Consider the following 25946-nt stretch of genomic DNA (forward strand, 5'->3'; position numbering starts at 1 on the left):
GTTTGTATGATGTTGGCCATGTGTTCTGTATTCTAAGTGTTTGTATGATGTTGGCCATGTGTTCTGTATTCTAAGTGTTTGTATGATGTTGGCCATGTGTTCTGTATTCTAAGTGTTTGTATGATGTTGGCCATGTGTTCTGTATTCTAAGTGTTTGTATGATGTTGGCCATGTGTTCTGTATTCTAAGTGTTTGTATGATGTTGGCCATGTGTTCTGTATTCTAAGTGTTTGTATGATGTTGGCCATGTGTTCTGTATTCTAAGTGTTTGTATGATGTTGGCCATGTGTTCTGTATTCTAAGTGTTTGTATGATGTTGGCCATGTGTTCTGTATTCTAAGTGTTTGTATTATGTTGGCCATGTGTTCAGTATTCTAAGTGTTTGTTTTATGTTGGCCATGTGTTCTGTATTCTAAGTGTTTTCTCCTGCTATTTTGTTTGCGATGTTTGATTATGTAAATTCTGCATTTCTTCAGTTTTTGAACAAGAAATAATAAAGTCAAAGTCGCTTTTAGATAATAGTAGCCTATAGGCCTAATATATATGAATACTGAAGCAGCTCAGATGGCTTAATACTAGGTGCAGTGCATTCGGAAAGTATTCAGACCCCTTGACTTTTTCCACATTTTGTTACGTTACAGCCTTATTCTAAAATGGATAAAATAGTTTCCCCCCCCCTCATTAATCTACACACAATACCCCATAATGACAAAGCAAAAAACGTGTATTTGTATTTTTTTCCAATTTATAAAAAACAAAACAAAACTGAAATATCAATTTACATATGTATTCAGACCCTTTACTCAGTACTTGTTGAAGCACCTTTGGCAGTGATTACAGCCTTGAGTCTTCTTGGGTATGACGCTACAAGCTTGGCACACCTATATTTGGGGAGTTTCTCCCATTCTTCTCTGCAGATCCTCTCAAGCTCTGTCAGGTTGGATGGGGAGCGTCGCTGCACAGCTATTTTCAGTTCTCTCCAGAGATGTTCGATCGGGTTCAAGTCCGGGATCTGGCTGGGCCACTAAAGGACATTCAGAGACTTGTCCTGAAGCCACTCCTGCGTTGTCTTGGCTGTGTGCTTAGGGTCGTTGTCCTGTTGGAAGGTGAACCTTCGCCCCAGTCTGAGGTCCTGAGTGCTCTGGAGCAGGTTTTCATCAAGGATTTCTCTGTAATTTGCTCCGTTCATCTTTCCCTCAATCCTAACTAGTCTCCCAGTCCCTGCCGCTGAAAAACAGTCCCACAGCATGATGCTGCCACCCCCATGCTTCACCGTAGGGATGGTATTGGCCAGGTGATGAGCGGTGCCTGCTTTCTTCCAGGCGTGACATTTGGCATTCAGGGCAAAGAGTTAAATCTTGGTTTCATCAGGCCAGAGAATCTTGTTTCTCACGGTCTGAGAGTCCTTTAAGTGCCTTTGGCAAACTCCGTTTGGCCACTCTACCATAAAGCTGCTATTTGATCCATTTTAGAATAAGGCTGTAACGTAACAAAATGTGGAAAAAATCAAGGGGTCTGAATAATTTCCGAATGCACTGTGTATATATATGTGATGTGATGTATAGACATTATGGACAGTATATGGATAGAATATATGGTATATCTGTAGAATACGTGGATAGAATACTATATGTACAGCAATAGTTAAATGATGGCCTTGACTAGAATACAGTATATACACATGAAGTGGGTAAAACAGGATGTAAACATTACAGTGACCAGTGTTCCATTATTAAAGTGGCCAGTGTTCCATGTCTATGTACATAGGGCAGCTGCCTCTAAGGTGCAGGAATGAGTAACCAGGTGGTAGCCGGCTAGTGCCAGTGACTAGGTTCAGGGCAGGGTACTGGGTGGAGGCCGATTAGTGCCAGTGACTAAGTTCAGGGCAGGGTACTGGGTGGAGGCCGGCTAGTGATGGCTATTTAACAGTCTGATGGCCTTGAGATAGAAGCTGTTTTTCAGTCTCTCTGTCCCAGCTGATTCACCTGTACTGACCTCTCCTTCTGGATGGTAGCGGGGTGAACAGGCAGTGGCTCGGGTGGCTGAGGTCCTTAATGATCTTCTTGGCCTTCCTTTGACACCTGGTGCTGTATATGTCCTGGAGGGCAGGCAATGTACCCCCGGTGATGCATTGGGCAGACTGTGATGTGGAAAATTGTCACTATACTTTATTAAAAATCAAAGTTCTTACAGAGTTTTTGTAGAATCTAGAGACTTTATTACAATGGACAAAGCCGGGGTGATTTGCAAAGCATCCTCCCTTCTCTCTCTCTGCTCCTCCTCGATAGTCTCATTCCCACACATCCTAGCTTAAAAGCCCCTCCCTCTTGGGTTCTCCTACCATTGTCTTCAGTTTCCCGCTCTCTACCGCTCCACCCACTCCCTTCGTCTCTCTACCGCTCCACCCACTCCCTTCGTCTCTCTACCGCTCCACCCACTCCCTTCGTCTCTCTACCGCTCCACCCACTCCCTTCGTCTCTCTACCGCTCCACCCACTCCCTTCGTCTCTCTACCGCTCCACCCACTCCCTTCTTCTCTCTACCGCTCCACCCACTCCCTTCGTCTCTCTACCGCTCCACCCACTCCCTTCGTCTCTCTACCGCTCCACCCACTCCCTTCATCTCTCTACCGCTCCACCCACTCCCTTCGTCTCTCTACCGCTCCACCCACTCCCTTCGTCTCTCTACCGCTCCGCCCACTCCCTTAGTCTCTCTACCGCTCCACCCACTCCCTTCGTCTTTCTACCGCTCCGCCCAACTCCCTATATAGTGCACTTCTGTTGACCAGAGGCCAAGTATAGGGTAGTGCACTATATAGGGAATAGGGTGTCCTCTGGGACGCAGCAGTATCCTTCCACCACCATCCCTCCAATATGCCCTCTGCACCGGTACATGGGGGCCTAGCTAGTCTAACCTAATTACATTTTTACACTTTAGTCATTTAGCAGACGCTCTTATCCAGAACGACTTACAGTTAGTGAGTGCATACATTTTCATACTGGCCCGCCGTGGGAAACGAACCCACAACCCTGGCGTTGCAACTGAGCTACAGGGGGGGCCAGTACTAATGAATAATGTAGTAGTGAGGGGTGTCACATGACAGCACAGATGCTATTTTAGTTTCCTTGTTTAATTGCTGATGTAACTAGAGGTATTCAGCAGCCAATGACGTGACAAGTATTCATTAGATAGTTGTCTGCGAGGCTGTGTGGGTTTCTGTTGAAACAACCTCCCTGACTGTGAGCTGAGTTGTGTGTAATAATAATAATAATAATAATAATAATAATAATAATAATAATAATGGTATATTTGTCACAAGTGTGTTTTATACGTGTGTTAATTGGAAATGTAATTTTTCCATAGCCCAACTCTCCCTGAGACACCCTTGGAGGGTGGGGTGACAGCCAGGGTCAAGTGCCTTGCTCAAGGGCAGATAGACAGATTTTTCACCTTGTCGGGGATTGGAACTAGCGACATTTCGGTCACTGTCCCAACGCTCTAACCGCTAGGCTACCTGTGTGTGTGTGTGTGTGTGTGTGTGTGTGTGTGTGTGTGTGTGTGTGTGTGTGTGTGTGTGTGTGTGTGTGTGTGTGTGTGTGTGTGTGTGTGTGTGTGTGTGTGTGTGTGTGTGTGTGTGTGTGTGTGTGTGTGTGTGTGTGTGTGTGTGTGTGTGTGTGTGTGTGTGTGTGTGTGTGTGTGTGTGTGTGTGTGTGTGTGTGTCAAATCAACGTTTATTGGTCGCGTACACAGATTTGCAGTTATGATCACAGGTGCAGCGAAATGCTTGTGTTTCTAGCTCCAACAGTAATCTAGCGCCACATAATCAAAAAATCTAAAAATTAATTAAGAAATATCAGAACAAGCCATAACAGAACAAGCCCAAGTCCAGAATACAGAGCCGGAATGTCAGAGTCCGGAATAATGTTTGCAAAAAAACAAAACAGACGTATTTACTAGGGGTGTAACGATTCATCTACTACATCGATGTATCGATTTATATTCATATGATCCAACTACATCGATCTGTGCGCGGCGAGTTGGCCTTTTGGACAACATATATCGATCTAACATCGTTTTAAAATGTAATAAATCGATTGTATCGATACTAGGAAATAACCCATTGGATTTAAGCACGTTAGACTTTATATGCAGGGGTGCACATAACTGGTACGCAGATACGCAAGCGCGACAAAAATCAGGAATGCGTAATGCCACTTGTGTTACTACGCGCCTTTGCGTACTTGACCGATCTTCTCATCTAACCTTACACATGACATGTTGCTTGTCAACTACTGTCAGGGATGTCCAAAAAGCAACAGACATTAAGCAGCCTTTTTGGCGTTTCGCCACCTACAAAGAAACGCCAACTGGAGCCAGAGCCGAAGAAAATACTTTTTTCGGAAAAGTGGCTCCAAGATGTGCAGTGGCTTGAAGCTAACGATGAGCGCACTGAAATGTGGTGCAAGATTTGCCGCTCAAATCCACATCTAGCAGACAAAACAGGTGCATTTTATAAAGGCTCAAAGAATTTCAACCATCCTTTATTTGACCAACATGAAAAGAGCAAGGAGCACACGAATGTGGCGCAAGCCATTGCTAAAAGCTAGCCGAGAATAAATGCATAAAGCTAAACACGCACGTCCCATGTCTTCCTATTCTGAGGATGTTCCTTTACTGAATGCTTTTTGATGGATCTGAGGACATCACAAAAACTGAGCAGGAAATAGTTGACATTGTGTCTCTGTCCAGCAACGGAGAGTTTACTTCGGACTTTATTGGACTGATTGAATTGGGTGCTGACCGAACCGCACAGGCCATAACAGACGGACTTGTGAGACTTTTCCAGGACACAGGCTTGGATGACTGGACAACAAAGTTGGTCGCTGTGTGCACAGACGGGGCTGCTGTCAACGTAGGTATGGGTAAGTTTCATAATACCAGATGGTCTGCATGGAGGCATGAAACACTGTTAAAAATATCAAGACTATTGCCAGCCATTAAAATGCAACTGGTTACCAGGTATTTATTTCAGTCACACTGGTTGAATTTTTGGCTAAAAGGTTACTGAATCGATTTCAAGTCACTGAATCGTTTCGGATCGTATCGTTCTAAATGAACCAATATCGTCCTTGAATCGTATCGACAACCACGAATCGTGATACAAATCGAATCGTTGTTAAAACGAATCGTTACACCCCTAGTATTTACATAAGTGTTTAGACCCTTTGCTATGAGACTCGAAATTGAGCTTAGGCACATCCTGTTTCCATTGATCATCCTTGAGATGTTTCTACAACTTGATTGGAGTCCACCTGTGGTAAATTCAATTGATTGGACATGATTTGGAAAGACACACACCTGTCTATATAAGGTCCAACAGTTGACAGTGCATGTCAGAGCAAAAACCAAGCCATGAGGTCAAAGGAATTGTCAGTAGAGCTCCGAGACAGCATTGTGTCGAGGCACAGATCTGGGGAAGTGTACCAAAAACTTTCTGCAGCATTGAAGGTCCCCAAGAACACAGTGGCCTCCATCATTCTTAAATGGAAGAAGTTTGGAACCACCAAGACTATTCCTAGAGCTGGCTGCCCGGCCAAACTGAGCAATTGGGGGAGAAGGGCCTTGGTCAGGGAGGTTACCAAGAACCCGATGATCACTCTGACAGAGCTATAGAGTTCCTCTGTGGAGATAGTCCCGTGTAGCTCAGTTGGTAGAGCATGGCGTTTGCAACGCCAGGGTTGTGGGTTCGATTCCCACAGGGGGCCAGTATGAAAATGTATGCACTCACTAACTGTAAGTCGCTCTGGATAAGAGATAGCTAAATGACTCAAATGTAAATGTTATGGGAGAGCCTTCCAGAAGGACAACCATCTCTGGCCAGACGGAAGCCACTCCTCAGTAAAAGGCACATGACAGCCTGCTTGGAGTTTGCCAAAAGGCACCTAAGGGACTCTCAGACCATGAGAAACAAGATTCTCTGGTCTGATGAAACCAAGATTGAACTCTTTGGCCTGAATGCCAAGCGTCACATCTGGAGGAAACCTGGCACCATCCCTACGGTGAAGCATGGTGGTGGCAGCATCATGCTGTGGGGATGTTCTTCAGAGGCAGGGACTAGGAGACTAGTCAGGATCGAGGCAAAGATGAACGGAGCAAAGTACAGAGAGATCTTTGATGAAAACCTACTCCAGAGCGCTCAGGTCCTCAGACTGGGGCGACGGTTCACCTTCCAACAGGACAACGACCCTAAGCACACAGCCAAGACAACGCAGGAGTGGCTTCAGGACAAGTCTCTGAATGTCCTTGAGTGGCCCAGCCTGAGCCCAGACTTGAACCCGATCAAACATCTCTGGAGAGATCTGAAAATAGCTTTTCAGCAACGCTGCCAAAGGTGCTTCAACAAAGTACTGAGTAAAGGGTCTGAATACTTATGTTAATGTTATATTTCAGTTTTATATTTTTTATAAATTAACAAAACATTCTATGGGGTATTGTCTGTAGGTTGATAAGGGAAAAAACAATTTAATCAATTTCAGAATAAGGCGGTAACGTAACAAAATGTGGAAAAAGTCAAGGGTCTGAATACTTTCCGAAGGCACTGTATATATATATATATATTCTCTGGAATCCGACATTGCTTGTCCTAATATTTGTATATTTCTTAATTATATTATATTATTTTTAGATTTGTGTGTATTGTTGTGTATTTTTAGATATTACTGCACTGTTGGAACTAGGAACACAAGCATTTCATTACACCTGCAATAAGATCTTCTAAATATGTGTATGCGACCAATACCATTTGATTTTACATGTTTTCATTTCAGTCTCGTCCATCTCCTCTAACTGAAGTTAATTGTAAGGATTTTTTTATTTATTAATAGTGTAAAATTACCAGCTGTACATAAAGACTCATGTGAAGGCCAAATTAGAGAGGAGGAACTTCTTAATGCAATTAAAGCCTTTAAGTCTGGGAAATCTCCAGGGCTGGATTGCATACCAGCTGAAGTATATCAAACCTTTTTCCATGTACTCAGAGGTAAAAATTATGGACTATCAGATACTCCGCAAGAAGGTCTGATTTCATTATTACTGAAACAGGACACAAGTGGTAAATATAAAGATCCAGTCCATTCAAAAAATTGAAGGCCTCTTACACTTCAGTGTTGTGATGCAAAAATTATAGTAAAATGCATAACGCATAGAATTTAAAAAGGTATTGTCGGATATTATTCATTCTAATCAGACAGGTTTTTTACATGGACGATACATTGGAGATAATATAAGACAAGTACTGGAAACAAGGGAAACCAGGCCTGCTATTCATAGCAGACTTTGAAAATGCATTTGATAAAGTACGACTGGGATTTATATATACAGTGGGGAGAACAAGTATTTGATACACTGCCGATTTTGCAGGTTTTCCTACTTACAAAGCATGTAGAGGTCTGTAAAAAAAAATCCAGAAAATCACATTGTATGATTTTTAAGTAATTATTTTGCATTTTATTGCATGACATAAGTATTTGATCACCTACCAACCAGTAAGAATTCCAGCTCTCACAGACCTGTTAGTTTTTTTTTAAGAAGCCCTCCTGTTCTCCACTCATTACCTGTATTAACTGCACCTGTTTGAACTCGTTACCTGTATAAAAGACACCTGTCCACACACTCAATCAAACAGTCTCCAACCTCTCCACAATGGCCAAGACCAGAGAGCTGTGTAAGGACATCAGGGATCAAATTGTAGACCTGCACAAGGCTGGGATGGGCTACAGGACAATAGGCAAGCAGCTTGGTGAGAAGGCAACAACTGTTGGCGCAATTATTAGAAAATGGAAGAAGTTCAAGATGACGGTCAATCACCCTCAGTCTGGGGCTCCAAGCAAGATCTCACCTCGTGGGGCATCAATGATCATGAGGAAGGTGAGGGATCAGCCCAGAACTACACGCCAGGACCTGGTCAATGACCTGAAGAGAGCTGGGACCACAGTCTCAAAGAAAACCATTAGTAACACACTACGCCGTCATGGATTAAAATCTTGCAGCGCACGCCAGGTCCCCCTGCTCAAGCCAGCGCATGTCCAGGCCCGTCTGAAGTTTGCCAATGACCATCTAGATGATCCAGAGGAGGAATGGGAGAAGGTCATGTGGTCTGATGAGACAAAAATAGAGCTTTTTGGTATAAACTCCACTCGTCGTGTTTGGAGGAAGAAGAAGGATGAGTACAACCCCAAGAACACCATCCCAACCGTGAAGCATGGAGGTGGAAACATCATTCTTTGGGGATGCTTTTCTGCAAAGGGGACAGGACGACTGCACCGTATTGAGGGGAGGATGGATGGGGCCATGTATCGCGAGATCTTGGCCAACAACCTCCTTCCCTCAGTAAGAGCATTGAAGATGGGTCGAGGCTGGGTCTTCCAGTATGACAACGACCCGAAACACACAGCCAGGGCAACTAAGGAGTGGCTCCGTAAGAAGCATCTCAAGGTCCTGAAGTGGCCTAGCCAGTCTCCAGACCTGAACCCAATAGAAAATCTTTGGAGGGAGCTGAAAGTCCGTATTGCCCAGCGACAGCCCCGAAACCTGAAGGATCTGGAGAAGGTCTGTATGGAGGAGTGGGCCAAAATCCCTGCTGCAGTGTGTGCAAACCTGGTCAAGACCTACAGGAAACGTATGATCTCTGTAATTGCAAACAAAGGTTTCTGTACCAAATATTAAGTTCTGCCTTTCTGATGTATCAAATACTTATGTCATGCAATAAAATGCAAATTAATTACTTACAAATCATACAATGTGATTTTCTGGATTTTTGTTTTAGATTCCGTCTCTCACAGTTGAAGTGTACCTATGTAAAAATTACAGACCTCTACATGCTTTGTAAGTAGGAAAACCTGCAAAATCGGCAGTGTATCAAATACTTGTTCTCCCCACTGTAAATGCAAGGATTATTTCAATTTTGGAGAATCTCTTATAAAATGGGTTAAAGTTATGTATAGTAACCCTAGGTGTAAAATAGTAAATAATGGCTATTTCTCAGAAAGTTCATAATGGCTATTTCTCAGTCATGACTACAGTCTAACCAAAGCTGTATCAGTAATGACTACAGTCTAACCACAGCATTACCAGTAATGACTACAGTCTAACCACAGCAGTACCAGTCATGACTACTGTCTAACCACAGCAGTATCAGTAATGACTACAGTCTAACCACAGCAGTACCAGTCATGACTACAGTCTAACCACAGCAGTACCAGTCATGACTACAATCTAACCACAGCAGTACCAGTCATGACTACAGTCTAACCACAGCAGTACCAGTCATGACCACAGTCTAACCACAGCAGTATCAGTAATGACTACAGTCTAACCACAGCAGTATCAGTAATGACTACAGTCTAACCACAGCAGTACCAGTCATGACTACAGTCTAACCACAGACATACCAGTCATGTCTTCAGCTGACGACTCATGTTTTGTTTTAAATCCGTTTTAAATCCATAGAGGATCTAGTTCATTTCTCTAACCTCTCTGGATTACAACTGAACTATGACAAGTGTACCATATTACCTATTGGATTGCAAAAAAATACTGCTTTTACATTACCGTGTAGTTTACCAATAAAATGTTCTGATGGTGAAGTGGACATACTCAGTATTCATATCCCGAAAGAAAGAAACGATTTCACAACAATACATTTTAATAGAAAGTTAGCAAATATAGATAAGCTCTTGCTGCCATGGGAAGGTAAATACCTGCCTGTTTAAAATCCACCTGATTAACTCTTTAGTCATATCCCCGTTTACCTATTTACTTATGGCCCTTCCTACACGGAACGACTTGTTTTTAAATTATATGAGCAAAAAATATTCCACTTTATTTGGAATGGCAAGCCAGACAAAATTAAACAGGCCTATTTATATAATGAATATGAATTTTGAAGGGCTGAAATTATTAAATATTAAATCATTAGACCTCTCACTAAAGGCTTCAGTCATACACAAGGTGTACTTAAATCCGAACTGGTTTTCCAGCAGATTGGTAAGAATGGCTCACCCCGTGTTCAAAAATGTCATTTTTCCCTTTATTCAGATTATAACCTCTCACTTTCGGTTATTTGAAAATGAAAACATCTCCAGAATATTGCTATTTTTTTTATAACAAGCTATAGAAAAGCTGGTTGCAATTTCAGTTTAATCCACCAGAAAAGACAGAACAAGTATTACAACAAATATTATGGTTAAACTTAAATATACTAATTAATTAATTAATTTGTTCAAATTAATTTTTGAAGAAAAAAAAATTAACATTTTATAGTCTTTGTTAATGATATCATAACTACGACTGGTAGAGTTATATTACACATGCAGCTAGCAGAAATCTATGGAAATGTCTGCTCTACCCCCCAAAAAAGATGGAAGCCACAATCTATCTGCAAAAAAAAAAAAAAAAAAAAAAAAGCTGGAATTTTAGGAGGAGATATGCATCTTTCACATCATTTGCCACGGATATAAAGCGCTCCGCACGTCATTGTCGTTAACAGTTGGAAAGATGTCAGAGCGCGACAGGGAAGTGACAACAGTAATCCTGTATGGCAATATTTGAAGAAGTTAAATGAGAAGGTGATGAAATGCAAACTTTGCGAGGTGGCATTGGGCTACAGTGGCACTACAGGTGCAATGCTGAAAGGGAGGCACCGTGAGACCCAACCCGTTGCTGGCAGCGGTGCGATAAAATCCCGGCACTGATTACAGAAATGTTTGCTGTTGATATGCAGCAATTGTCAATGGTAGAGGATGTCGGCTTCAATACCCTTATGACATATCTAGAACCAGACTACAAGATGATGAGATGATAAGTCCTGATGGATAAGCTCTGCAAGTATAAAGCGTAAGCTCTCTAACACCACACGTGGCTTTAACAGAATTGTTTGGACGTCTATGAACAGGCTGTCATACATCACTGCAACGAGCCATCACATTGACCAACAGTGGGACATGAAGCAGAAAATAAATCATTCTCTCTACTATTATTCTGACATTTCACATTCTTAAAATAAAGTGGTGATCCTAACTGACCTAAGACAGGGAATTTTTTACTACGATTAAATGTCAGGAATTGTGAAATTGTATGTAAACTTGTATGTAAACTTCTGACTTCAACTGTATATACACCTGTTCTGAAAGGCCCCAGAGTCTGCAACACCACTAAGCAAGGAGCACCACCAAGCAAGCGGCACCATGAAGACCAAGGAGCTCTCCAAACAGGTCAGGGACAAAGTTGTGGAGAAGTACAGATCAGGGTTGGGTTATAAAAAAATATACGAAACTTTGAACATCCCACGGAGCACCATTAAATCCATTATGAAAAAATTTAAAGAATATGGCACCAAGAGACATACAGTATGTAGCTCAATTGGTAGAGCATGGCGCTTGTAACGCCAGGGTAGTGGGTTCGATCCCCGGGACCACCCATACGTAAAAATGTATGCGCACATGACCGTAAGTCGCTTTGGATAAAAGCGTCTGCTAAATGGCATATTTATTAATTATATATATTTTTCCCATCGGCAGGGACTGGAAAACTGGTCAGAATTGAAGGAATAATGGATGGCGCTAAATACAGGGAAATTCTTGAGGGAAACCTGTTTCAGTCTTCCAGAGATTTGAGACTGGGACAGAGGTTCACCTTCCAGCAGGACAATGACCCTAAGCATACTGCTAAAGCAACACTTGAGTGGTTGAAGGGGAAACATTTAAATGTCTTGGAGTTGGAGCAGTTTTGCCTTGAAGAATGGGCAAAAATCCCAGTGGCTAGATGTGCCAAGCTTATAGAGACATATCCCAAGAGACTTGCAGCTGTAATTGCTGCAAAAGGTGGCTCTACAAAGTATTGACTTTGGGGGGGGTGAATAGTTATGCACACTCAAGTTCAGTTTTTTTGTTTGTTTCACAATGTTTTGCATCTTCAAAGTGGTAGGCATGTTGTGTAAATCAAATGATACAAACCCCCAAAAAATCAATTTTAATTCCAGGTTGTAAGGCAACAAAATAGGAAAAATGCCAAGGGGGGTGAATACTTTCGCAAGCAACTGAGTCTTCTGCCGAAGCTTGATTTTGTGAATATCTGGATAAAAACTGCCGAGCCTGACATATTTATGCTTTCTGAAACCTGGCTCAAAAAAATCTATTACTGACAAAAATATTGCCATAAATGGTTACATTGTTTTTCGTGCAGATGGTAAACCTAAAGGTGGTGGTGTTGCTGTAAAAGACAAGTTCTCGGCGGTTGTTCTGACTTCTGTTACTAAACCTAAGCAATTTTAATATCTGTCGTTAAACCTAAACCTCAGCTCATCTTTAAATATTGTTGTTTCTTGTTGTCATAGAACTCCATCTGCTACTAATGGATCTCTGGATTGTATTTTCGAATTGTTATCACAGCATGTCAACTCTGAGTTTGTCTTGATGGGTGATCTGAATCAGGATTGGTTAACATCTAGCTCTGATCAACTCAATTCTATGCAATACCTATAATCTCACTCAGATTGTCAACAGTGTAACCAGGTTGAGTATAAAGTGTCCTCTGAAATCCTCTTTGATTGATTTAATCTTAACCATTGTTTTAATGCTTTTGGTGTTTTTCAAATGACATTAGTGATCAATGTGCTATTGCCTGTGTGAGAGATGGTAAAATTCCTAAGCGATCTCCACGTGTCATTACGAAAAGAAACTGGAAGCAGTTTGATATTCAAGTTTTTTTTTTACATTATGTATTTAGCATTGAATGGAATATAATATAATTAATCCCTGATGTTGAATTAGCCTTTTCTTACTTCCAGGATGTAGCAACAGGCCCCTTTCAAAACATTCAGGATTAAGGGCAGAGAGAATTGTTGGTTTACTGATGAATTTACTAAGATCATAAGGGAACTAAATGCTATGTCGGCTAAAGCAAGAGGGTCTGGTTCAGCGGATGATTGGATGGCTTTTAAAAGTCTTAGAGATTGTAACCGAGAGACCCTCTATTCTGAAAGCTTTAAATCAGCATTTCCTAGATGCAGGCAGTTTATTTGAAAAGGTTAAAGGTCTAAATGAGCCCCCTGTGAATTTACCAGACACCCCGGTGCCCTCCTTCGCCAGGTTCTCCTTCCCATCCTTCTCTTTTTCAGAAGTGCGTAAAGCCCTGAAAGAAATTGATAGAAAGAAATCCCCTGGCCCTGACGATCTAGAACCCCGCCTCCTACACCAAGCTGCAGACATCGTTGCTCCCCCCTTAACATGTATTTTAAACCTCACGCTTGACGTTAAGGAAATCCCAAAGTTACGGAGATCCTTCGCTACTTGACAACTATCGACCCATATCAAGATTGTCTGTACTGTCTAAGGTACTGGAGTCCCTAGTCAGTAGACAGCTGAAGGCCTACCTCCAAGAAAACAACATCTTAAATGGAATGCAACTGTTTCAGCAACATTGAAGGTTTTAAATGCCATCCACTGTGGGGAACCCTGACCCTGACTACCATGTTGAACATGGTGAGATTGTAGACTCCTAATATGATAGTGCAGTTTGATTCTGTGATTTTACCGCTAGCTAGCTACTTCACATGCTGATATTGACTTTGGTATTAATGTGTGTAGCTACATTTGCTAGCTAGCTAGCTAGCCAGCTTGACCAGAGAGAGCGAACACTGCATTGTGGATTTTGTAGTGGACTTAGCTGCAACAGATTTCCACACGCTGCTCCCAATCTTAATAAAACAACAAAATGAAACAAAAAAATGTTGTTCTCACAGAGTTATTGAACACAAATCAGGGATCATCAACTAGATTCGACCTTGAGCCAATGGTCGGGGCCAGAGCATAATTATTAATTAATTATAAATCATTTGTAGACTGCAGAAATTTTACAAACAATAATTTCAAACCTTGCTTCCATTTGTAATCAATCACGTCTCTCTATTATTAGTGGGAATACTGGGGAACAGATTTCCAAAATAAAAATCATTTGGAGGGTGGAATGAGGTAAAGTACCTTTAGCAGAACTCTTTATGCCCCATAGATACTCCTCTCCATACCAATTAAACAGCTATGGGCTTACAGCTGCGGTACAGAATCCCTCCTCTGTACTGGAAGGCCACCAGATTCTGTTCCTCCTCACAACGGGGACAGTTAGCATATCTGACAGAGAGAGGGGATGGGATGGGAAGAGACAGAAATAAAGAGAAACAGAGAGAGGGGATGGGGAGAGAGACAGATGACAGGAAAACAACTGTAGTCCTCCACGTGTCTGACGGATCTGAGGAAAACAACTGTAGTCCTCCACGTGTCTGATGGATCTAAGGAAAACAACTGTAGTCCTCCACGTGTCTGACGGATCTGAGGAAAACAACTGTAGTCCTCCACGTGTCTGACGGATCTGAGGAAAACAACTATAGTCCTCCACGTGTCTGACGGATCTGAGGAAAACAACTGTAGTCCTCCACGTGTCTGACGGATCTGAGGAAAACAACTGTAGTCCTCCACGTGTCTGACGGATCTGAGGAAAACAACTGTAGTCCTCCGCATGTCTGACGGATCTGAGGAAAACAACTGTAGTCCTCCACGTGTCTGACGGATCTGAGAAATTTAACAAGGTCTGAAAATAAGAACTATTAATATATACTGTAACCCACCAATGAGAGAGAAAGAGGAAAAAGTATGTTTCTACCTCCTCTCCCCCTTCTTCCTGAAGTGTGCACTCGTTCACTCCCCCTCAAGAATGTAAAATCATTGGAATGGCGTGAGCATGGTGCTTGATGGAGTTTCCACAATATTTCCTAAAAATCCATGAGGGGGAGTGAACGAGTGCACACTTTTGGGAGGGGTTGAGAAAGGGGAGGGGCAGGATTGGACAAGTGTTGTGTCATCAAGTGTTGTGTCACCATACATAAAAATGAATGCACACATGACTGTAAGTCGCTTTGGATAAAAGTGTCTGCTAAATGGCATATATTATTATTATCAAGGTTTCCTCCTGCCACACCCCTTCTACCATCCCAACTGAGTTAAGATGTTAGTTCTGTTAGTTACCAACCTGACGTAGCAGGCGTTAAAGAAAATGCCTGAGCTGTGGCTGGAAGAATCCGGAAGCATCCGGTTTTCAGGCTTTGCCTCTGCTTCCTCTCTGCTTTCTGAAAAACCCTGATGCTTCCGGTTCCGTCCAGTCCCGCTGAGGGTGATTTATTACAGTTTAAAATCAGGGTTCTGAACTTCACCTCCGCTGGTCCTGCCACAATCACACTGGTTACTGATTGGTTGGTTGGTTCATTGACTAATTGACATACTTTTCCCCTTTTCTGAGAGTAGCATTTCTGAGAGGATAGAATAACTGTGTGAATGTGTTGAGTCGTTTCCCCAGGAGGATGTGCTTGGTGATTTGGAGTGTGTGTGTTTCTGTTTTCTAACGCAACATATGAGAATGTGAAGTGACAGCATGACCGATCTGCATTTATAATATGAATTAACCAAATGAATTATTAAACCATGAGAGATTGAGGAATGTGTTTATGCACGCTCTCTGAAGTTTGACCCCAAAGGCTGCAGGGTCGGTCTCTCTCTCTCTGTCTCTCTGTCTGTCTCTCTCTGTCTGTTTCTCTCTGTGTCTCTCTCTGTAGTCCCTGTGCCCAAGAACACCCACTCCAATTTGCATACCGCCCCAACAGATCCACAGATGATGCAATCTCTATTGCACTCCACACTGCCCTTTCCCACCTGGACAAGAGGAACACCTACGTGAGAATGCTATTCATTGACTACAGCTCAGCGTTCAACACCACAGTGCCCTCAAAGCTCATCACTTAAGCTAAGGACCCTGGGACTAAACACCTCCCTCTGCAACTGGATCCTGGACTTCCTGACGGGCCGCCCCCAGGTGGTAAGGGTAGGTAACAACACATCTGCCAAGTAGATCCTCAACACGGGGGCCCCTCAGGGGTGCGTGCTCAGTCCCCTCCTGTACTCCCTGTTCACCCATGACTGCATGGCCAGGCACGACTCCAACACCATCATTAAGTTTGCCTGATGACACAACAGTGGTAGGCCTGATCACCGACAACGATGAGACAGCCTATAGGGAGGAGGTCAGAGACCTGGCCGTGTGGTGCCAGGATAACAACCTCTCCCTCAACGTGACCAAGACAAAGGAGATGATTGTGGACTACAGGAAAAAAAAGAGGACTGAGCACGCCCCCATTCTCATCAACAGGGCTGTAGTGGAACATGTTGAGAGCTTCAAGTTCCTTGGTGTCCACATCACCAACGAACTATCATGGTCCAAACACACCAAGACAGTCGTGAAGAGGGCACGACAAAGCCTATTCGAGAGCATCCTGACTGGTTGCATCACCACCTGGTATGGCAACTGCTTGGCCTCAGACCGCAAGGTACTACAGAGGGTAGTGCGTACGGCCCAGTACATCACTGGTGCCAAGCTTCCTGCCATCCAGGACCTCTATACCTGGCGGTGTCAGAGGAAGGCCCTCAAAATTGTCAAAGACTCCAGCCACCCTAGTCATAGACTGTTCTCTCTGCTACCGCACGGCAAGCGGTACCGTAGCGCCAAGTCTAGGTCCAAAATGCTTCTCAACAGCTTCTACCCCCAAGCCATAAGACTCCTGAACAGCTAATCATGGCTACCCGGACTATTTGCACTGCCCCCCACCCCCACACCATATTTTTACGCTGCTGCTACTCTGTTAATATCCCTACTGTTATTTTATTTTACTTCTGCTCTTTTTTTCTCAACACTTTTTTGTTGTTGTTGTTTTATTTTACTTTTTTATTAAAAATAGATGCACTGTTGGTTAAGGGCTGTAAGTAAGCATTTCACTGTAATGTCTGCACCTGTTGTATTTGGCGCATGTGGCCAATAAAATTTTATTTTATTTTATTTGAGTTCACACTGTCTAAACTTAGTTTTAGTGGATACAGTCAAAGCTGTCCCTGAGGTAGGACAGTTCTTCTCCTTACTAGAAAGACTGTATGTCTTCACATCTGGGTCATACATGTGCATCAAAAATGGCTTAGCGTACAAAGAGAGATGTACCCAGGTGCACCTAGAGCGCTTCAGAGACTAAGTGACACTCGCTGGGCATGTCGATATATGGCTCTACATACTATTATGGATAGATTGCCTGCCGTTAAGCGAGTCCTGCAAGACATAGTCCAAGAACACAACGGTGACAGATCTGTTGAGGCACGAGGTCTGCTTGCACAGATAGATTTACAATTCATTGTGTTCCTTGTTCCACTCCATAACGTTTTTGGAGAAGCAACATTTCTATCAGAGATGCTACAGTCTTCATCACTTGACCTGTCAAAGGCTGTTGATTTAGTTGAAGCCTTAGTTCAAACTTTGAATGACTACAGGGATGAGTCATTTTCTGATGACCTATGGAATGAAGTGTTGAACACAGCTGAGCAATGTGATACTGCAATACAGCCCCCTGCAAAACCTTGCCTTGGGAGAGGTGTGCACATTTCATGGGCGGGATCTGTACCCAGGTGTCCCATGGGAAAAACCAGTGTCTTGACCATTAGACCAAGAGGTAATGCCTTCTTGACCTGAGGGTGACACTGATTTTGAAGTTGAAGGCAGGACTACCTCAGTACCAGATCATGAGACAGACTCGTGTTTTCTCCACACATGGGATAGTGTAAAAGGAACTTTGCCTAGGAAGCCCATGCTAGAAGTGTTAAGAGGTGGAAGTTAGAGAATTAGTCCAGTAACTGAAAGGTCACTGGTTTGAGTCCTGAGCCAGACAATAAAACGTGGGATTTGATCTGAACTGGCAGATCTGTGACCAACCCCTTCAGAAAGACACATTCCCTTTGTTCCCTGTAACATGGACTAATAAAGTTGTACTGTACTGTGCTGTGCTGCACTTTATTGAACAGAACCTGAGAGTCCAGCATGTCAGGGGATGGGGTGGGGGGTGGGGGGTGAGAGCAGCAGTGGGGGATGGGTAGCTAGTCCTTGATTGGCTGTAGACCTGGGAGCCACAACTGCCAAGAGAAATTCAATCTACCCTTTTTATCAGCCAAGCCAACATACTGTTTTACACACCATTTTTGTGGACTGTTAATGTTTATATTTAAAATCAACACTGAGCTTTTCATGTTATAATCTGTTATTTATCAAATCTGATAGTAAGAGATTGAAACCATATACAATATACACTAGAAATGGTTGTAATGAAAACCTGAGACACTCCTATAGACCTATGGAATTATGAGGGGGAGGGAAATTATCTATTTCTGAAAGATTTTAGGATTTGAAGTAAATTCTTGCGTGGGAAACTGCATTCTGGTTTGTTTGTCTGAGTGAACAGAGCAGTTGGGGGAAGGGAATACACATACAATGTTTCAATCTCCAACTGTCTTGTTTCACAGACTCCTGTGAGAGAGAATATAGTAGACGGTTGCTGTCAAAAAGTGATTGGTGAGTTTTCCTGTGTCCTGTGTTTATGACCTTTTAAGGACATCCTGTCCGGACGTTCTCTTCACTATTTAGGGTGTGCTTATGTAACTTGATAGTGCAGCTGTTTCTTTGAAGTAAAGCACGTTGATGAGGAATATATTATCTATTATGCTGTGAGAGAAAGAGCACATATTTACCTGATTTGTTAAATATTAATAGTTAACAATGAATATGATTAACAATAGTAGAGACATTTCTGAACTACCAATGCTGTGCTTTTGGTAAGGATGGTTCCCTCTAGCTCCCTGCAGCTGGTCTGGGCGTGTAGTCAAGGACATGGGATAGAGATCAACTGGAGGAACAGGTAGACCTGGTAGCTCCCTGCAGCTGGTCTGGGCGTGTAGTCAAGGACATGGGATAGAGATCAACTGGAGGAACAGGTAGACCTGGTAGCTCCCTGCAGCTGGTCTGGGCGTGTAGTCAAGGACATGGGATAGAGATCAACTGGAGGAACAGGTACACCTGGATTGTTTCAATTTCTCGTTGCTTCCACACAGCCACAAGAAGAAAACAAGGTGGCTCCTGATCTGCCAGGGAGGGGCGTGCTTGGATGAAAAGCAGAGATTGTTTTGGACAATTTGCAGAACTTATGAAGAGCTATACAAATCCTGTTGACTCTGTATTAACTTCAGCCTGCAATTGCATAACTAAGGATATTTTACATATACTCAGAAGCCGTTGTCTGTGTCATTTTCTAAAGTTGAAAGTTTGTTTAAGAATAAGAGAATATCAGCACTGTGCAAAGAACCTTCTACAACATGTTTGAAATAAAAAGTAATGGCCTGGTGATTGATGTGTCGTGTACTGACCTAGTTGAACTTAAAGTTTGAACTGTTTGAAAAATGTGAAACAGTTGGGAATTTTTGTAGTGAACTTATGGAGCTGCTGTGTAGTGAGCTTGTGACCCCTTGTAGAATGAAAAAGTAATTTCCGGGTAGGTCTGCCTGAGTATAAGTAAGTGTTAGACTTGTCCTGTGAACACTACGAGCGACAAGAAACCTCAAGAGAGATCAACCACAGAAAACTCCAGAAAACACGTCTCCTAGACCAATTCTAGGTGTGTTGTGTCCTTCATGTCTGGGCCACAATGACAAAACCATCGATGCCATTCTTTATGATGCACCTGATTGTTTTAATGGTGGGATTGATAAGAGTGGAGGCCAACCGGATGATTCAACAGTGAAGATTTTCACACACAGCTGTCTCAACAACTTTTTCAGCCAAAAACCAGGAGTTTTTCTCCTGCGTTTCTCATGAGGGAATGGCTTAAGATAAGACTTGCTCTATGTCAGATCTAAAAGGCCCTGAATGGAACATCCCTGCCTGGGTACGTACTGGAAGAGGAAGTCTGTGGGCCAGATGATTTGAAAGTCATACGAATCTCTTCAGTAGCGTATAGTCCAGACTCCAAAGTGACAATTGTAGGTTGTTCTGAATTCGACAGCGCAAATGCCACCAAATGTTAGTTCATATGTATTTTCAAACGCTTGCACAGAGGTCAACTATTTTGTGCCTGTCTTTAGCTTCAAGTGGCGAGATTGGTTTAAGGTGCTTGATATGATGAAACAAGTGCAACAGTTTTTCCACCATCGTGAACATTTACGAAGATGGTCCCTTCTGTCCTCAAGACAAAACTTTGGCCCTATCTATCTATCTATCTATCTATCTATCTATCTATCTATCTATCTATCTATCTATCTATCTATCTATCTATCTATCTATCTATCTATCTATCTATCTATCTATCTATCTATCTATCTATCTATCTATCTATCTATCTATCTATCTATCTATCTATCTCTCTCTCTCTCTCTCTCTCTCTCTCTCTCTCTCTCTCTCTCTCTCTCTCTCTCTCTCTCTCTCTCTCTCTCTCTCTCTCTCTCTCTCTCTCTCTCTCTCTCTCTCTCTCTCTCTCTCTCTCTCTCTCTCTCTCTACACAAGAGCCACTGGTTCTTTGGGTTGTGTGTGTGTGTGTGTGTGTGTGAGTGTGTGTGGAGTTTCTTTAAAACAACTGTTTTGTAAACCTGTTTACCCTTTTAGAAAGAGTTCTCAGCTATCCATATTTTAATTGTCAACAGTTTGCTCATCTAGGGAGTCCCTTACACACAAGGGAACTGAATGTACACGTGGGGTCCCCCAAGTGTCTTTTAAACTACTTTTTTAAACCTGTTTAACCTTTAACCTTTTAAAAATAGCTCTCAGGGGGGGGGGGGGGGGGGGGGGGGCGTCCAGGAATGTCCGGGAGGCGTCCGAGGATGGAATGTCCAGTGGATGTCTCAGTCAATTAAAAAACAAAAAAGGTAAAACAATTGTATTCTTAAAGATGTCCCGTTTTACTGCTGACCTAAACAGATCCATTTGACCCCATAAAAGAGCGTCCGTGGGATGTCTCAGTCAACCAAGAAAAAAGACCCAGAGGACCAGAAGGCCTGAAGACATACATCTTAAAGAGACTCCTTGAATCATTTAATCCTCATGGAGCATTTTGAAGGTGAGTTGAATTTTCAATATGATGAAGGCTTCTATATCTAACTATGCATATATATATATATATATATATAATTTATGTTGTATATTATAAATGAATATTTTAATAATGTATTGTATAAAATTATATAGTATATAATGAATGAGATGTTGCGTTATGGATTTTTTTAAACGAGAATGGACTCTACCTACATATGTATATATCCTACTGTTTATACCAAACAAATGTCAATTGTATGTAAAGTGTCTAATCAAAAGTGGACCACTGGCTCCACCTAGTGGATAATCAGTTACATCACAGTTGTAGAAATAAATTACCTGGCACGATAGTATACTCTTCTATATCCCTCTCTCAATGGATAACAATTCACTCAATGGATAACAATGGGTTTTTAAATATTTAACAGTATTTCAATATTTGGTTTTTGCAGACATTTTAAGACTGGATGACATACAATTTTCAGGTAATTAATATTGTTATTTTATTTATTTGTTTTTTTTAAGGGGGTAGATCAGCTTAATATTGCAGATAGATTGTATCTTCTATCAATGTAATTGTCTGCATCACTTCCAGTCCCCCATGTTTTTTATATACACACACACACACATATTTACATTTACGTCATTTAGCAGACGCTCTTATCCAGAGTGAGTGAGTGCATACATTATTATTTTTTTTTCTCCATACTGGCCCCCCGTGGGAATCGAACCCACAACCCTGGTGTTGCAAACGCCATGCTCTACCAACTGAGCTACATCCCTACCGGCCATTCCCTCCCCTACCCTGGACGACGCTGGGCCAATTGTGAGCCGCCCCATGGGTCTCCCAGTTGCGGCCGGCTACGACAGAGCCTGGATTAGAACCAGGATCTCTAGTGGACCACTGCGCCACTCAGGAGATAATACACATACATATACACATATATATATATATATATATATATACATATATATATATACATATATACACACATACATACACACATACATACACACATACAGTGAGGGAAACCTTTTTTTGATCCCCTGCTGATTTTGTGATTGACAGTTATTTTGTGTTTCTTCCATTTGCGAATAATCGCACCAACTGTTGTCACCTTCTCATCAAGCTGCTTGGCGATGGTCTTGTAACTCATTCCAGCCTTGTGTAGGTCTACAATCTTTTCCCTGACATCCTTGGAGAGCTCTTTGGTCTTGGCCATGGTGGAGAGTTTGGAATCTGATTGATTGATTGCTTCTGTGGACAGGTGTCTTTTATACAGGTAACAAACTGATATTAGGAGCACTCCCTTTAAGAGTGTGCTCCTAATCTCAGCTCGTTACCTGTATAAAAGACACCTGGGAGCCAGAAATCTTTCTGATTGAGAGGGGGTCAAATACTTATTTCCCTCATTAAAATGCAAATCAATTTATAACATTTTTGAAATGCTTTTTTCTGGATTTTTTTGTTGCTATTCTGTCTCTCACTGTTCAAATAAACCTACCATAAAAATTATAGACTGGTCATTTCTTTGTCAGTGGGCAAACGTACAAAATCAGCAGCGGATCAAATACTTTTTCCCTCACTGTACATACATACAGTACATATCCTTTTTTTTAAATATATTCCCCTTTATTACTTTCCAACCCCTTTCCCTACTTGGAGTAAACTAGTGAACAACAATGCTTAGGCCTCTACTTCCAGCTTATGCTTACTATATACATTTTATGGACACAGTCAATTTTACAATAATTATATTTTGTTTGTTTTTGCTCCTGAACTTCTTCTACTCTCAACCTCTCCGATCATTTTCATGATGTCCATCCGGTTTGCTTCTATATGCCATATCTATCCATTCCAGCCTTGTGTAGGTCTACAATCTTGTCCCTGACATCCTTGGAGAGCTCTTTGGTCTTGGCCATGGTGGAGAGTTTGGAATCTGATTGATTGATTGCTTCTGTGGACAGGTGTCTTTTATACAGGTAACAAACTGAGAATGTGTACTTCCTAATATAAAAGGCTTATCAGGACTGATAAGAAGACAGGATGGAGTAACTAACAATGTTATGCAGACTTTCTTTAGAAAAGGTGAAGGCTTCTCTGCCAGACCTACCAGGAGAATCTGGACATTTTCTGCGACTTGGAGACTATGTGGTGGTAAAGGATTAATGAAGTCATTGATGGACAACACCCAAGTGGGAAGGTTAGTAATAGGGGTTGATGGCTACCTTGATGGAGGGCCAAGTAAGAGAGAGAGATTCCTAGATCTATATGTACCATTGTAGGACTTTTCTAACGCAGAGGAGGAAGGTGGCACCGCTTCGGCGGAGCATTGTTTTGTTTTGTCTGTGTGTTTTTGCAGCAGAGACTATTGGTACGCTGACAGAAGGACACACTCCACAGAGAGATGGTGATAAATGGAGAAGGACTCTGCATGATCATAGAACTAGTGAAGGAAGAAGGTTCATGCATCATCACACCGTCTACACCAACGGAGGTATGGATAGAGGGGAGATTGAACAGGTATCATGTCAACCGATGCTACAGATGGCTACAAGGAAACTGACGATCTGGAGATGATAGTAGGTATATACACTGCTAAAGTGATAGTATTGAGAATGCATTGAGATAATGATCTGTATTTATTATCAGGATGAGGAAAGTCATAATTGAATTCTGAATGTTTATAATGTATGTTAATATAAGTATAACTTTCAGGCAAAAAATACACAATGTCAAGACAGCAGGTCCTGTTCTCCCTCTTCCCCAAGCACCACAGCTCCCACTGGGGAAAAATACACAATGTCAAGACAGCAGGTCCTGCTCTCCCTCTTCCCCAAGAACCACAGCTCCCACTGGGGAAAAATACACAATGTCAAGACAGCAGGTCCTGCTCTCCCTCTTCCCCAAGCACCACAGCTCCCACTGGGGATAAATACACAACTTTATTAAATGATTTTTTCTAGGTGGAAGGTTTACCCTGTGTATGAGATTAAAATGTATCAGCTGGTGATTAGGATTGTTAGATGAACCCACTAAGTTCCTGATGAACTCAACTGGTGAGCCTCTTTAGCAGCTAGTTCCATGGACACACTGATTCCAATGTCCTTTGCCAAGGTCAGATGACTTTCAGTCAACAGTCTCTTTTGTGTAGCTTCACTCCGTAGCCCACATACTAGTCTGTCTCTAATGATGTCATTTAGAACAGCATTAAACTCAGTGTTCTGGTAGTTTCTTTAATGCAGCAGCAAACATTGTTACTGATTCTCCCTCTTCCTGATGTCTCCTGTGGAACCTGAACCTTTCAGCATTAACTAGTGGTTCTGGTGAAAAATGTCCTTTAAGTATCTCCACAATATCCCCATACGTTTTATTACCTGTTCTGTCTGGCTGTAGCAGGCTGCCTAGTAAATTAAATGTCTTTGGCCCCATTACACTAAAACATGGAGGCACAATGTTGTCCTCATCCATGTCATTTACAAGAACAAAATATTCAAACCGTTCTGTATATGAGCTCCACTGCTCAATACTTTCATCAAACTGTCCAATGTTTCCAACAATTCCAATAATTTTTCGTTTCTCAATAAGCTCCTGATTGTCACTCACTTCAGTATTGTCCTCAACCAAAGCAATATTTTCCTCAGTCACGTGATCTTCATTCACTTCACTCACTGAAGTTTCCTCCTAAGTTCGCTCATTTAGCAGTTTTAAATAAAAGCTTTGTCTTCACAGTTGAATAAATGTCCTATCCTTTAATCACTGCATATTCCTCCTTTTTAATCACATTGTTTTCCCGCTCCGATGTCCGTCTCGAGTCCTTTTCTGCCGTCCATGACGATGTTAACTCCAGTGGTGGAAAAAGTACCCAATTGTCATACTTGAGTAAAAGTAAAGATACCTTAATAGAAAATGACTCAACTAAAAGTGAAAGTCACCCAGTAAAATACTACTTGAGTAAAAGTCTAAAAGTATTTGGTTTTATATATACTTAAGTATTAAAAGATAAATGTAATTGCTATAATATACTAAAGTATCAAAAGTAAAAGTACAAGTATAAATCATTTCAAATTCCTTACATAAAGCAAACCAGACGATTTTCTTGTTTTTTAAATTTACATTCAGCCAGAGGCACACTCCAACACTCAGACAATTTACAAACAAAGCATTTGTGTTTAGTGAGTCTGCCAGATCAGAGGCAGTAGGGATGTTCTCTTGATAAGTGTGTGAATTGGACCATTTTCTGTCCTGCTAAGCATTCAAAATGTAACGAGTACTTTTGTGTCAGCTTCCTGCCTCCTGTTTGTCTCCGGGCCTCTAGAGGTCATCTGTGTTCCCCTCTGCCTTAGTTCTTCCTCGTGTGTCCTTATTAGCTTTATCCAGGTCACCTGTGCCTTGTTTCCCCTAGAGTATTTTAGCTGTGTTTTTTCCCCTTGTTCCTCACTTGGTCTTTGAGTCCTGGCTATGTGTCTCCTGCTGTGTCCCACAGAGTCTTTCCGAGTAAGCTTTTCTAAGTTATCTTTATTTTGTTTTTCTCCCCTCGTGGAGTTATTTTGTTTTGTCCTCCTGTTTTGTTTACTGTACCTCTGTTAGTATACCTCTTTCTGAGAAGAACTTTTGTTGGATTATTTTTGAAGTACAAAGAAATACCTTTTTTTATATTAAATCTACTTTGCCTGGAGTATTGCCTTGAGTGTTTCGTTTGGGTCCTACTATACCTCCTCTGTGGCTTAGGGGTAGAACACCCAACTCTCCACATCTGAGACCTGAGTTCAAGCCCAGCTTGTGACACTTTTGGGTGTCAGGGAGAGTGTATGGAGTAAAAAGTACATTATTTTCTTTAGGAATGTAGTGAAGTAAAAGTAAAAGTAGTCAAAAATATAAATAATGAAGTCAAGTACATATACCCCAAAAAACTACAACATCTCATAATGACAAAGTTATGGGTTTTTAGAACTCCT

Source organism: Coregonus lavaretus, assembly GCF_964263955.1.
Source record: "Coregonus lavaretus genome assembly, chromosome: 2".
Classification (NCBI taxonomy): Eukaryota; Metazoa; Chordata; class Actinopteri; order Salmoniformes; family Salmonidae; genus Coregonus; species Coregonus lavaretus.